Below are 16,339 nucleotides of genomic sequence, written 5' to 3'. Positions count from 1 at the left end.
TTCCAGTTTTCATATATTAACAGGGAAACAAAAATACATACACACACAAATACATACAAATAGTAGGCAATATATAAAAAATATGTTTATTGCTCCTTTTTTTAATCTCTATTTTTAATGGATGTGTGTTCATGCTAAGTTGCTTCAAGTTGTGTCCAACTCTTTGTGACCCTATGGACTGTAGACCACGAGGCTCATCTGTCCATGGGATTCTCAAGCAAGAACACTGGAGTGGATGGTCATGCCCTCCTATAGGGGATCTTCACAACCCAGGTATGGAACCCCTATCTCAGGCATCTCCTACCTTAGCAGCTGCCTGGAATAAATGAGGCTAAAGTCTAAAAGGCTGTGTTGATCCCACTAGTCGTTAGAATTTGTTTGGCTGATCAAGAGACAGATCTTTTGACCCCACACCACTCCTGCATGTAAATAACAATAATGCGGAATATATCTAGATAAAACCTTATGAAATATCTAATGTCTCCAAAATACGAACACTAATTTAGACCAAGAATAGTAATATCATATTGTTCATTTTAAATTCCAAGATATGCTCATTGTGCAAGTTTAATACACAATCTTAAGCAAATTATGATTCCTTTTTAAGTTTTATTTTTCATTGGAAGATAATTGCTTTACAACATTGTGTTGGTTTCTGGCATATGATTCTTAAATAACTCAAGAAGTATAACCACTTTTAAGATATAAGATAATTGGATATTTATCTTATAAATACAAGTTTGTATATTCCAGTTTTGTCTCTTTAATTTGGGTGTTGCTTTCATATCATATTAACCTCTAGTGATCTCTAATCTCATTACTGATTGCTGAGATAAAGCAGTGAAGTTTCACACAATTCACATACCTCACAGATGACATCCAAATTGAGGATCAAACTGTCAAAATCCTATCCTAGACACTTCAACTTTTGTCAACAATATACAATGAGACATCTGTAAGCTATGTTATGAGGATAAAGGATATAAAAAATATAATGCACTGTAATGAATCTTCTTATTTACAGATTATATTTTTCCAAATGTCAAGAAGAGTTAAACCTCTGATCTCACACTTTTTAAAAAATGATTTCTGGAGCATTTTAGAAGAATAAAGAAGAATGGATGGAGAAAATTGCTCTTCCTTGAATGAATTCATTTTCTTGGGAATTAGTAATGACCCTAGAATCAAAGTGACACCACATTTCTGGTTGTTTATCTCATTATTCTTGTTGCAAACCTTGGGATAATCATTTTGATAAACATGGACTTCCAGCTTCACATGCCAATGTACTTTTTCCTCGGTCACCTCTCCTTCAGTGACCTCTGCTATTCCACAGCATTTGGACCCAAGATGTTGATAGATCTCCTTGCCAAGAACAAATCAATCCCCTTTTATGGCTGTGCTCTGCAGTCACTGATCTTCTGTACCTTTGCAGGTTCTGAGTGTCTCCTGCTGGCAGTCATGGCCTATGACTGATACAAGGCCGTCAGCAGCCCCTTGCTCTATGCGGTCAGCATGTCCAGCAGGGTGTGCTCCCTGCCCGTGGTTGCGATTTACATGATCAGCATTGTGGATGCTTTAATTAATACAATATTAATATTCCACATGTGTTTCTGTGAGTCAAATGAGATTAATCATTTCTTCTGTGATGTCCCCCCTCTACTTTCTCTATCTTGGTCACATGCACTGGTCAATGAGTTAGTGATATTTATCATTTTTGGCTTCATTGAACTGACTACGCTTTCAGGTCTTTTTGTGTCTTACTGTTACATCATCCTAGCACTGATAAAGATCCACTCTGCTGAAGGGAGGTTCAAGGCTTTCTCTACCTGCACCTTCCACCTAACTGCTATGGCAATTTTCCAGGGAACTCTACTCTTCAAGTATTTCCAGGCAAGTTCATCCTACTGTCTTGAAGAAGACAAAATGACTTCCTTGTTTTATATCCTTGATTCCCATGTTAAACCCCCTGATTTATAGCTTAAGAAACAAGGATGTGAAAGAGGCTCTGAAGAAACTTAAAAATAGAAAGTGGTTCCATTGTAAAGCTGTAGCTATATGTTTTTCTCCCACTCTTATACTATGATTTAAGTCAAAATTGTTTTGATCCATTTGGTTTGATCGATAAGTATTTTTAAATTATGTTCAAGTCATTCCAAAATGAGTTGTTTCCTATATACTCCATGCTTCCATTTTATGTCTTGAACTTATATTTAAGACTCCTTATTTGTCGAAAAGTTCTAAACTGTTAGTTGGCCAAGTTTTTGTTTCCTCTGAATTTAATGGTAAATCTAGCAGTTTTTACACAAATTAATCTTTTCTAATGGAAGTGATAGGTGTTAATGAGATAATTATTCACATTATTTATAATTAACTATATTTGCACCATAATGTAAAAAGACTGGACAACATAAACCCAAAGCACATTGTTCAAATGTAGTGTAGCAAGTTAAAAATTGCTTCCTGAAAATGAACACAACTAGTTTGGTATCTAAGAGATAAGTAGGAAGTAACTGAGAGACGCAAGTCAGCAGAGAAAGCATTTTGTGCAGATGGTTGGACAGTTAGAGTGACCGTGAGGTGGACAAGACCATGTCATTTAAGGAAACTCAGTGTGTCCAGGTTGGAGTGCTGCAACTTACAACCCAGTCACCTCCTCCAGGAACTTTCCATCTGTCCTGCAAGCTCTGAGTTTGATTTGTACACCAGCCTGTGCTTCAGATCATTGTTGTATCTGTTTTCTAAATCATTTCCTACAATGTGGGGTTATGAACATCCTGATTTTAAGGACTGTTACCCAGAAGATATATAGCAAGTGGGTAAATGAAAGAATGAGAGAGAAAAGGAGAAAGAAAGAAGTTAATTTTATGGAATGTTTATTCATAATAAAGCAAAAAAAAATTACTGATAGCTTTAAATGCATGTGCCTTAAACACATGTTTTGTACTTTATATCTGCTTCCTGGATGGCACAGTGGTGAAGAATATACCTGCCAATGCAGGAGATGCAGGAAGTGCAGGTTTGATCCCTAAGTCAGGAAGATCCCTTGGAAAAGGGAAAGGGAACTCACTCCAGTATTCCTACCTGGATAATTCCATGGACAGAGGAACTGAAGGCTACAGCTTAGGGGGTCACAAAGAGTCAGACACGACTGAGCACAAACTCACACACACATCTTACAGCTAAGTACATAAACTGATTCTGAATACTAAAAGTAATGGAGAGTTAAAGACATACAGATGATTAAAAAAAAAAATTAAACCAAAGAACTCTACTCTGGTTAGAAGATATTTGAAAACTTCACATAGCTCTACTATAGTTTGCTGGTGATTGAATCGCTGAAAGTGACATAAGTGAACAGAGACATAAGCATTCATTTGAAGGACCCTATAAAAATCAAGTGCATTCTTGAGTGTTTGCTACAGTAAAACAAGCCAAAAATAATTCGGTAGCTAAGTCTATCCAAGTGCCTTCGTAAGACACCTTTGAGTGAAAACATTTTATTTACTTTTTTTTTCAGTTTTATTTATTTATTTTACTTTACGATATTGTAAAGTAAATAATGGTGTTGCTAAAGCCCAAGTAGGAGAATGAGACTCCAGAGTAATAGCTTTTCTAGAATTCTGAGACAGGTAGCGGGATGTGTCGAGGATTAGGAAAATGAGGGGGTGTTTCTTTTATTTATAATATTTTCTCAATCCTTTTGAATTACGTTTTGGAATGTTTATCTGCTGCTGTTGCTGCTGCTAAGTCACTTCAGTCGTGTCCAACTCTGTGCAACCCCATAGACGGCAGCCCACTGGGATTCTCCAGGCAAGAAGTCTGGAGTGGGTTGCCATTTCATTCTCCAATGCATGAAAATGAAATGTGAAAGTGAAATCACTCAGTTGTGTCTGACTCTTTGCAACCGCATGGACTGTAGCCTACTAGGCTCCTCTGTCTATGGGATTTTCCAGACAGGCGTACTGGAGTGGGTTGCCATTTCCTTCTACTGAAATGTTTATCTACCTTCTAGATACTATATTGAACAGCAGCAAGGCAGAAGTGAGACTGATTCAGAATGAAGTCTGACACAAAGAAGGGTGTCAATCTCAGAAGTACAAAGATTATACAGTTAGCACATTCAGTTCAGTTCAGTAGCTCAGTCGTGTCCGACTCCTTGCGACCCCATGAATCGCAGCACACCAGGCCTCCCTGTCCATCACCATCTCCCGGAGTTCACTCACACTCACGTCCATTAAGTCAGTGATGCCATCCAGCCATCTCATCCTCTGTCGTGCCCTTCTACTTCTGCCCCCAATTACTCCCAGCATCAAAGTCTTTTCCAACGAGTCAACTCTTCGCATGTGGTGGCCAAAGTACTGGAGTTTCAGCTTTAGCATCATTCCTTCCAAAGAAATCCCAGGACTGATCTCCTTCAGAATGGACTGGTTGGATCTCCTTGCAGTCCAAGTGACTCTCAAGAGTCTTCTCCAACACCACAGTTCGAAAGCATCAATTCTTCAGTGCTCAGCTTTCTTCAGTCCAACTCTGACATCCACACATGACCACAGGAAAAGCCATAGCCTTGACTAGACAGACCATAGTCAGCAAAGTAATGCCTCTGCTTTTGAATATGCTGTCTAGGTTGGTCATAACTTTTCTTCCAAGGAGTAAGCGTCTTTTGATTTCATGGCTGCAGTCACCATCTGCAGTGATTCTGGAGCCCCCCAAAACGAAGTCTGCCACTGTTTCCACTGTTTCCCCATCTATTTCCCACGAAGTGATGGGACCAGATGCCATGATCTTCGTTTTCTGAATGTTGAGCTTTAAGCCAACTTTTTCACTCTCCTCTTTTACTTCCATCAAGAGGCTTTTAAGTTCCTCTTCGCTTTCTGCCATAAGGGTGATGTCATCTGCATATCTGAGATTCTTGATATTTCTACTGACAATCTTGATTCCAGCTTGTGTTTCTTCCAGTCCAGTGTTTCTCATGATGTACTCTGCATAGAAGTTAAATAAGCAGGGTGACAATATACAGCCTTGACGTTCTCCTTTTCCTATTTGGAACCAGTCTGTTGTTCCATGTCTAGTTTTAACTGTTGCTTTCTGACCCGCATACAGATTTCTCAAGAGGCAGGTCAGGTGATCTGGTATTACCATCCCTTGCAGAATTTTCCACAGTTTATTGTGATCCACACAGTCAAAGGCTTTGGCATAGTCAAGAAAGCAGAAATAGATGTTTTTCTGGAACTCTCTTGCTTTTTCCATGATCCAGTGGATGTTGGCAATTTGATCTCTTGTTCCTCTGCCTTTTCTAAAACCAGCTTGAACATCAGGGAGTTCACGGTTCACGTATTGCTGAAGCCTGGCTTGGAGAATTTTGAGCATTACTTTACTAGCATGTGAGATGAGTGCAATTGTGCAGTAGTTTGAGCATTCTTTGGCATTGCCTTTCTTTGGGATTGGAATGAAAAGTGACCTTTTCCAGTCCTGTGGCCACTGCTGAGTTTTCCAAATTTGCTGGCATATTGAGTGCAGCACTTTCACAGCATCATCTTTCAGGATTTGAAATAGCTCCACTGGAATTCCATCACCTCCACTAGTTTTGTTCGTAGTGATGCTTTCTAAGGCCCACTTGACTTTGCATTCCAGGATGTCTGGCTCTAGGTGAGTGATCACACCATCGTGATTATCTGGGTCATGAAGATCTTTTTGTACAGTTCTTCTGTGTATTCTTACCACCTCTTCTTAATATCTTCTGCTTCTGTTAGGTCCATACCATTTCTGTCCTTTATTGAGCCCATCTTTGCATGAAATGTTCCCTTGGTATCTCTAATTTTCTTGAAGAGATCTCTAGTCTTTCTCATTCTGTTCTTGTCCTCTATTTCTTTGCATTGATTGCTGAAGAAGAGTTTCTTATCTCTTCTTGCTATTCCTTGGAACTCTGCATTCAAATGCTTATATCTTTCCTTTTCTCCTTTGCTTTTCACTTCTCTTCTTTTCACAGCTATTTGTAAGGCCTCCCCAGACAGCCATTTTGGTTTTTTGCATTTCTTTTCCATGGGGATGGTCTTGATCCCTGTCTCCTGTACAGTGTCACGAACCTCATTCCATAGTTCATCAGGCACTCTTATCTATCAGATCTTGGCCCTTAAGTTTATTTCTCACTTCCACTGTATAATCAGAAGGGATTTGATTTAGGTCAAACATGAATTGCCTAGTGGTTTTCCCTACTTTCAATTTAAGTCTGAATTTGTTAATAAGGAGTTCATGATCTGAGCCACAGTCAGTTCCTGGTGTTGTTTTTGCTGACTGTATAGAGCTTCTCCATCTTTGGCTGCAAAGAATATAATCAATCTGATTTCGGTGTTGACCATCTGGTGATGTCCATGTGTAGAGTCTTCTCTTGTGTTGTTAGAAGAGGGTGTTTGCTATGACCAGTGCATTTTCTTGGCAAAACTCTATTAGTCTTTGCCCTGCTTCATTCTGCATTCCAAGGCCAAATTTGCCTGTTACTCCAGGTGTTTCTTGACTTCCTACTTTTGCATTCCAGTCCCCTGCAATGAAAAGGACATCTTTTTTAGTGTTAGTTCTAAAACGTCTTGTAGATCTTCATAGAACCATTCAACTTCAGCTTCTTCAGTGTTACTGGTTGGGGCATAGACTTGGATTACTGTGGTATTGAATTGTGTGCCTTGGAAACGAACAGAGATCATTCTGTTGTTTTTGAGTTTGCATCCAAGTACTGCATTTCAGACTCTCTTGTTGACCATGATGGCTACTCCATTTCTTCTAAGGGATTCCTTAGAATCCCACAGTAGTAGATATAATGGTCATCAGAGTTAAATTCACCCATTCCAGTCCATTTTAGTTTGCTGATTCCTAGAATGTCGATGTTCACTCTTGCCATCTCCTGTTGACCACTTCTAATTTGCCTTGATTCATGGACCTGACATTCCAGGTTCTTATGCAGTATTGCTCTTTACAGCATCGGACCTTGCTTCTATCACCAGTCAAATCCACAGCTGGGTATTGTTTTTGCTTTGGCTCCATCCCTTCATTCTTTCTGGAGTTATTTCTCCACTGATCTCCAGAAGCATATTGGGCACCTACTGACATGGGAAGTTCCTCTTTCAGTATCCTATTATTTTGCCTTTTCATACTGTTCATGGGGTTCTCAAGGCAAGAACACTGAAGTGGTTTGCCATTCCCTTCTCCAGTGGACTACATTCTGTCAGACCTTTCCACCATGACTTGCCTGTCTTGGGTTGCCCTGTGAGCATGGCTTGGTTTCATTGAGTTAGACAAGGCTGTGGTCCTAATGTGATTAGATTGACTAGTCTTCTGTGAGTATGGTTTTAGTGTGTCTGCCCTCTGATGCCCTCTTGCAACACCTACCATCTTACTTGGGTTTCTCTTACCTTGGGCATGGGGTATCTCTTCACAGCTGCTCCAGCAAAGTGCAGCTGCTGCTCCTTACCTTGGACAAGGGGTATCTCCTGACCACTGCCCTTCCTGACCTTCAACGTGGGGTATCTCCTCTAGGCCCTCCTGTGCACATGCAGCCACCACTCCTTGGACGTGCGGTTGCTCCTTACTTTATAGGAGAGTTAGCAAATACTCTCCTATCAAAAATGCTAATATGTCTAAAATCAGATTTCATATGCATTTAGCCCTTATGAGCAAATCGAAGGCTAAAGAGTGAACTGAAGAAAATAAAATGTTGCGTATTAAATGAAGAATTTTAATCTCAATAAAGGGTGTCTTAAATTGACTGGCTTGTACAATGTGTGAGATCCCTGGCCCTAAATAGAATGTGGAGGATAAATAGTCACTTAATGTGAACGCCCCACAGAATTTGTGATTCAAATAAGGGCTTGAGCTAAGGACTTGTAAGAGATTTCTGGTTTGGTTTTCCATAGAAAGGGAAAGCTAGCATCAAAATACTTTGTCTTGCATGATCTAATTCCAATTCTAACCATTTTCTTCACTTTTTTTATATTTAATTCATATGCCTTTCATAGTGTACTCACTACCAATTGGTGGCAAGTATGATTGTTCATCAACATTAAAATAGATAAAGAAATGATGCACATGCACCAAGAATTAAGTATTTCAATGACAATCAATGTACTGAAGCTGCTTGCAACAGCAGGGATGGATTGCATGTAATTGAAAAAAATAGTGCATGCTATAGGCATCCAGTTATGTCTGGTTCAAAAAAATACAAAACTGATCTGTCTCAGTAAAAGTCAAGAAAGTATCTACTCTTTGGAGGTAAGAGGTTAGCCATTTCAGTTCAGTTCAGTCGCTCAGTTGTGTCCGACTCTTTGCGACCCCATGAATGGCAGCACGCCAGGCCGCCCTGTCCATCACCAACTTCCGGAGTTCACTCACACTCGCGTCCATCGAGCGGGTGATGCCATCCAGCCATCTCATCCTGGGTCGTCCCCTTCTTCTCCTGCCCCCAGTCCCTCCCAGCATCAAAGTCTTTTCCAATGAGTCAACTCTTCGCATGAGGTGGCCAAAGTACTGGAGTTTCAGCTTTAGCATCATTCCTTCCAAAGAAATCCCAAGGTTGATCTCCTTCAGAATGGACTGGTTGGATCTCCTTGCAGTCCAAGGGACTCTCAAGAGTCTTCTCCAACACCACAGTTCAAAAGCATCAATTCTTTGGCCCTCAGCCTTCTTCACAGTCCAACTCTCACATCCATACATGACTCCTGGAAAAACAATAGCCTTGACTAGACGGACCTTAGTTGGCAAAGTAATGTCTCTGCTTTTGAATATACTATCTAGGTTGCTCATAACTTTTCTTTCAAAGAGTAAGCGTCTTTTAATTTCATGGCTGCAGTCACCATCTGCAGTGATTTTGGAGCCCCCCAAAATAAAGTCTGACACTCTTTCCACTGTTTCTCCATCTATTTCCCATGGAGTGATGGGACCAGATGACATGACCTTCATTTTCTGAATGTTGAGCTTTAAGCAAACTTTTTCACTCTCCTCTTTTACTTTCATCAAAAAGCTTTTAAGTTCCTCTTCGCTTTCTGCCATAAGGGTGGTGTCATCTGCATATCTGAGGTTCTTGATATTTCTCCTGGCAATCTTGATTCCAGCTTGTGTTTCTTCGAGTCCTGCGTTTCTCATGATGTACTCTGCATAGAAGTTAAATAAGCAGGGTGACAATATACAGCCTTGAAGTACTCCTTTTCCTATTTGGAACCAGTCTGTTGTTCCATTAGCCATTTAGGAGGGAGTTTATAGAAGGCTTTGTTAATTGTGGAAATTGTTACTTCTTGGCCTTACTTACCTAGCTATACAGGTAACCTTTGGAAAAATGTTTATCTATATAGTTATTATTTAAGTGTTCTCTATATAGCATGCGGAGAAGGCAATGGCACCCCACTCCAGTACTCTTGCCTGGGAAATCCCATGGACGGAGGAGCCTGGTAGGCTGCAGTCCATGGGGTCGCTAAGAGTCGGACATGACTGAGCGACTTCACTTTCACTTTTCACTTTCATGCATTGGAGAGGAAATGGAAACCCACTCCAGTGTTCTTGCCTGGAGAATCTCAGGGACAGAGGAGCCTGGTGAGCTTCTGTCTATGGGGTCGCACAGAGTCGGACATGACTGACGCGACTTCGCAGCAGTAGCAGCAGTATATAGCATGATTTTAAGTAAGCTCCAGGAATTGGTGATGGACAGGGAAGCCTGGCATGCTGTAGTCCATGGGGTCGCAAAGAGTTGGACACGACTGAATGACTGAACTGATTTGTTCATTGCACATCAAAAACATTTTCCAAAGGTAAAGTCTGTTTGCCATTACCAGAAAATTCAGACTTACTATTATAGGTTTGTATCCCTAGAAATTCTTTATATACATAATAGTGCAGTATATTTTTGTAAAATAAATAGTGCAACATTCATAGATTATTTAGTAATGCAAAAATGTCTTATTTAACCTCTTTTTAAACCCATGTGTACTTCTAATACTTTTCCCAGCAACAAAGAGACTTAATGAATCTTGTACTCCTTGGTACCCTCTTGGTACCCTTCTTGGTACACTGAACCTACACTCATTGGCCCATGACTCAGTGGCACACAATTATTTTCTAAAGGCAAGTGTTTATATTAATAAATAAACTGTTGCTTATAGAGTATTACAAATAGAGGCATAATGGCACAAGGGAATCATGTAGATATTTCTTTCTCAATTGCTTGTCTCTGATGTATTAAATTTTAACTACATGATTTTCTTCTGTAATGTAAGAAAGTCAACTTCAATTAAACATAAAACCCTTTGTTAAGCTAATTATCCAATTTTTTATGAGAACGTGGCCACAACAGCTCATTCCCTCATAATGGCAGGAGGTTATATTAAATGGTCTGCAGAGACGGCCATGTTTAGGAAGCTAAATTTAAGTCCTATCTCAACAGAGTGAGATCCTAAGAGATTTTATATCCCAGGAAATAGAGAAGTGTCTGATGGAAAAAGTGATTTTGCAAAGGAATCATAATGAAGTAAGTGAGGATAAACTCCAACCTGCAAATATGTAACTAGATAATGGTAGTAAAGCTCTTGAGTGACACAAACACCTTCAGTTTAGTATGTAGCAAATTATTATAATTACTTCGCTTGTGCTTGGCCTCAGCAATATCTCCCGTAATGTAAGTTGTTCATATAGACATAATCAAGCTAATAATTCCAATAAGGTAACAATTAATATATCATTCAGGTACTCTTTATCACATATCAAGAATATTTTATTGTAATGATTTTAGTCTACAGTGGGTTCTAGGTTTATAGGACCCTAAAAGTAAAGCTAGGTCTCTATCTAGTTCTCAGTGAGGTTTCAGAGGAAAAAATTCCCTGGAGCATTTGTAAACATATACTGGCTTATATTTATCTTCATAAATTATTTTCCATACACAAAAATTTTGCTTTTGCCTTTTCTGTGGTAAATAAATAAATTAATTGTGATAAGAAAAACTCACAGTAAGAAGACTTTATGTTACATTCAGGAGAAGACTTTAATGAATACATAGAATTTATGTTTGTCAGCATCCTGAAATGATTCATATATTATAAATTATAAAGCTGAACACAAAAAAATAAAGAGCATATCCCCTAAGGCTGCTATGCTGTACAACTTCAGGGACAATATTTTAGTTATTTCCTTTGCTTCATGAAATTGTGTAGTACAGTATTTATTTAGTAATCTATGTATTAGAACAGGATTACCATTATACCTTTAGCTAACACCTGCATTGGTCATATAATTATTGTTTATTTTTGTTGAGGGATCATTATGATCTAGTATCCTAGTAACTTTAAAATATATAATATAGTATTGTAGATTTAATTCCAATGCTGTACACAAGATAAAGAACTAATTTCTCTTACAATGTAATTGTGTACAATTTAAACAGCATATTCTCAGTCCCCTACCCCCATATCCTGGTAACCATCATTCTCTCTCTGTCCCTATGAGTAACACAAAAAGGATATTTTCGAAACAAATGGACATTCGCTTTTTTTTTTTGACAGAAGTGTCCAAACACATGTTTTTAGTAAAATATTATCTTTGTTCATCTGAACTGAATTAGTAGAAAAAACTTTCAAATGCTGTTTATTCTTAATTGTTGTTGAACATTTACCAGCCTTGTATCACCAGAGATAAAGAACATTCTCCAGCATAGCAACAGGATAATATTTTAAAACACACATTAATGGAGCAATTACTTATGGAAATCTTCTTCTTATGGACTATAGGAATGTACACCTACAGACAGACCTAGGAGATACTGTGGGTTGAGTTCCAGCCTACCACAATAAAGCGAATATCACAGTAAAGAGAGTCAAAAGAAATGCTTGGTTTCCCAGTGAATGTTAAAGTTACATTCACATATCATAGTCTATTAAATGTTCAGTTGCATTTTGTCTAAAAAATGCAAATACCATAATTTAAAAGTACTTGATCACTAAAAAGAAAGAAGAAATGCTAATCATCATCTGAGTTTTCAACGAGCTGTAATAGTAACATAAAAAATCACTGATCACAGACCAACAGAACAAATAGATTGATGATGAGACAGTTCAAAAGTTGTGAGAATTATCAACATGTGACATGGAGATAGGAAGTGAATAAATTCTGTTGGAAAACATGTGCTGACAGACTTGGTTGATGCAGAGTGACCACAAACTTTCAGCTTGTTAAAAAAAATAAACAAAAATACAACTAACTGCAAAAACAAGAAAATGAAGCATGAGAAAATGAAATTTATCTGTATATAAATATAATAGGAAATTCAATAAAGAGTGAACTATGTGTGATAGATATTATGCCATTGAAAGAGAGCAGACTATATCACCCCAAAATATGCTGCTTTGGCATATTAATACTTTGAATTAAAGTTACTTAAGAAAGAGCAGTGGGAAAAGGACACTCTGATTCTCCTTTGTAGTCCTTAAAGCAGGAAATAAATCTCTCATGTGAAAGTTCCCCTCCCTGTACCAGAGAGTAGAAGGCAATTATGTCACAAGAAACAGGGAATTTATGGGCCAAGAAGGCTGCATGACCAAACCTTGTTCCTCCTTCATTGATTGCTTGTTGCTGTTGTTCAGTCTCTCAGTCCTGTCCAATTCCTTGTGACCCCATGGACTGAAGCACACCAGGCATCCCTGTCCTTCATCATCTCCCAGGGTTTGTTCAAACCCATGTCCATAGAGTCGGTGATGCCATCCAACCATCTCATCCTCTGTCACCCCCTTCTCCTGCCCTCAATCTTTCCCAGCATCAGGTTTTTTTTTTTTTTTTTTTTTTTTTACAGTGAGTTGGCTCTTCACATCAGGTGGCCAAAGTATTGGAGCTTCAGTTTTGACATCAGTCCTTCCAGTGAATATTCAAGGTTGATTTCCTTTAGGATTGACTGGTTTAATCTCTTTGCTGTCCAAGGAACTCTCAAGAGTCTTCTTCAGCACCACATTTCTAAAGCATCAATTTGGTACTCAACCTTCTTTATAGTCCAACTGTCACATCCATACATGGCTCCTGGAAAAACTACAGCCTTGACGGTACAGACCTTTGTCAACAAAGTGAAGTCTCTGCTTTTTAACACGCTGTCTAGAGTGTCTGTCTACTATGAGGGAGACCTGGGTTTGATTCCTGGGTTGGGAAGATCCCCTGAAGAAGGAAATGGCAACCGACTCTAGTACTCTTGCCTAGAAAATCCCATGGACAGAGGAGGCTTGTTGGCTACAGTTCATGGGATCACACAGAGTCAGACACGACTGAATGACTTTACTTTTCTTTCACTTTGTAGGTTTGTCATAGCTTTTCTTCCAAGAAGCAAGCATATTTTAATTTCACACTTTAGTCACTGTCCACACTGATTTTGGAGCCCAAGAAAATAAACTCTGCCACAGTTTCCATTTTTGCCCGATCTATTTGTCATGAAGTGGTGGGACCAGATGCTTACTAATGACTGTCCTAAGCCTAAACTCCTTGGAAGAAAAGTTATGACCAACCTAGATAGCATATTTAAAAGCAGAGACATTACTTTGCTAACAAAGGTCCATCTAGTCAAGGCTATGGTTTTTCCAGTGGTCATGTATGGATGTGAGAGTTGGACTGTGAAGAAGGCTGAGCGCCGAAGAATTGATGCTTTTGAACTGTGGTGTTGAAGACTCCTGAGAGTTCCTTGGACTGCAAGGAGATCCAACCAGTCCATTCTGAAGGAGATCAGCCCTGGGTGTTCTTTGGAGGGAATGATACTAAAGCTGAAGCTCCAGTACTTTGGCCACCTCATGCGAAGAGCTGACTCATTGGAAAAGACTCTGATGCTGGGAGGGATTGGGGGCAGGAGGAAAAGGGGATGACAGAGGACAAGATGCTGGATGGCATCACCAACTCGATGGACATGAGTTTGAGTGAACTCTTGGAGTTGGTGATGGACAGGGAGGCCTGGCGTGCTGCAGTTCATGGGGTCGCAAAGAGTCAGACACGACTGAGCGACTGATCCAAACTGAACTGAAGCCTAAAGACCTTTGTCTCATCAATTCCTCACAAATTACTGCTTTCTTGCCTAAAATAAATAAAAGCTTTCTGCTTTGGTCACTTTGAATCTCATCATTTTTTTATGGGACATCCATATGTAGAAAAGTACATTTGTTTTTCTCCTATTACTCTGTCTTATGTTCATTTAACTATTAGGCTAGTCATAACTTAGAGGAAAGGAAAATTATTCTGAAGCCACACAATTAAAAAAAACATTGAAATAAGGGTGACTGACATGTCCTTAAGGAAAAGGTCTCAGACCATGACTAATGAATAAAGCAATAAGTAAGATTGTCATATCTATAAATGAGAAAGGAAGGCAATCTTTAAAAATGGAAGAAACTGAATCAGCAATGAGAAAGAGATGAAAATCATTAGTGGAAAAATCTATTTTAATTTCATTAGGCATCTCTTTTCATGGGAAGAGAATGTAGATTTTTGGTATCCATAAAACATAGTACTAAAATAATTTCTGATAAATTTCTTTTTTTTTTTTGATAAATTTCTGACAGTGATCAATTTTGTGAAAAGAAGAAAGTATTAAAAGTTCAACCCTTGCTAAAGCTGTTGTGCATCCACAGGGGAAAATACAGAACTAGAGATCTAATTAACCATGTTCTTATAACATAAAAATATAAAAGCTGAAGCTTTAGAGACTTAAGTCCTAACAGTCGCCAGGCAGAAATAAAAAGCAATCATTCCAGAACAAAAACAAAACAAAACAAAAGGCAACCTGCCTATGGTACATGTACCAGAGTGAAAAGACTGAAGACTTGTTCATTGCAGGTAGGTTTCTAAAGGGATGAATTTAAAGAATATGGAAGACTTACTTTTGCAGAAAAGTGAAGAAGTACTGAAAATTTTCAAGTGAGTCATTTTATACTTGCTTGCTCAGTTATATATACACTGTAATGTAATAATTAAACAAAGATGCTTATTAAACCTGTGTGAATTTGACAAACCTCATTTATAATTTGTAGAAGAATATTAAATATTTTAGTTTTTTCTATTTTAATCAAGTGTTTATTTTTCTGGACTCCAAAATCACTGCAGATGGTGATTGTAGCCATGAAATTAAAAGACGCTTACTCTTTGGAAGGAAAGTTATGACCAACCTAGACAGCATATTAAAAAGCAGAGACATTACTTTGCCAACAAAGGTCCGTGTAGTCAAAGCTATGGTTTTTCCAGTAGTCATGTATGGATGTGAGAGTTGGACTATAAAGAAAGCTGAGCACCGAAGAATTGATGCTTTTGAACTGTGGTATTGGAGAAGACTCTTGAGAGTCCCTTGGGCTGCAAGGAGATCCAACCAGTCCATCCTAAAGATCAGTCCTGGGCGTTTATTGGAAAGACTGATGTTGAAGTTGAAACTCCAATACTTTGGCCACCTGATGTGAAGAGCTGACTCATTGGAAAAGACCCTGATGCTGGGAAAGATTGAGGGCAGGAGGAGAAGGGGACGACCGAGGATGAGCTGGTTGGATGGCATCACCGACTTGATGGACATGGATTTGGGTGGACTCCGGGAGTTGGTGATGGACAGTGAGGCCTGGCGTGCTGCAGTTCATGGGGTCGCAAAGAGTCAGACACGACTGAGCGACTGAACTGAACTGAATCAAGGTTGATATGTAAACCATTTTTCACTGTTGCAAATAATATCATTGTACAGGTAAATTTGCTCTTGTCTTTTAAAAATAATAGTAGAGATAACATATTACAACTACCAATTGTATAAATCCAAGTCCATAACACAATATTTATGATATCCAAATGCTATAATTCTTTATTGTTATTTAGTCTCTAAGTCATGTCCAACTGTTTGCCACCCTATGGGTTGTAGCCCACCAGGCTTCTCTGTCCATGGAATTTTCCTGGCAAAAATACTGGAGTGGGTTGCCATTTCCTTCTCCAAGTGATCTTTCCCACCCAAGATTCTTTACCTCTGAACCATCTGGGAAATGCACCATAATACTTGTTTAGAAATAATAAAAGTCAGACCACATCCCAATTTTCATATATCAACAGTGCCAACACATGAAACTCCACTCTTTGAATATTCTAAAAGAACAAGGAGAATATTTGTGACATTTGTATAACATAATTTATTGTGTAGAATGTAAGACTGGAGCAGGGAATTCAAGAAACATCAACTCCTTTAAAACAGAGAGGCAGATTTCAGAAATATAGAAGAATAGGCATAAAAGAAAACAGTAAACCAATATTACAGTTTCTGGGGGATTGGGATAGAGGCATCATTAATATGTGAATCTTTCTGCATATGTGGGACTGAGGACAT

General features: G+C 38.8%; 1 pseudogene; it reads left to right on the top strand.

Moving 5' to 3' along the window:
- On the top strand, window positions 1,118–2,086 carry LOC106503523 (annotated as a pseudogene).

The sequence above is a fragment of the Capra hircus genome, chromosome 24 (assembly GCF_001704415.2).
Source record: "Capra hircus breed San Clemente chromosome 24, ASM170441v1, whole genome shotgun sequence".
Lineage (NCBI taxonomy): Eukaryota > Metazoa > Chordata > Mammalia > Artiodactyla > Bovidae > Capra > Capra hircus.
The sequence above is the reverse complement of the archived record's forward strand: the minus strand, read 5'-3'. Positions and strand labels throughout refer to the sequence as shown.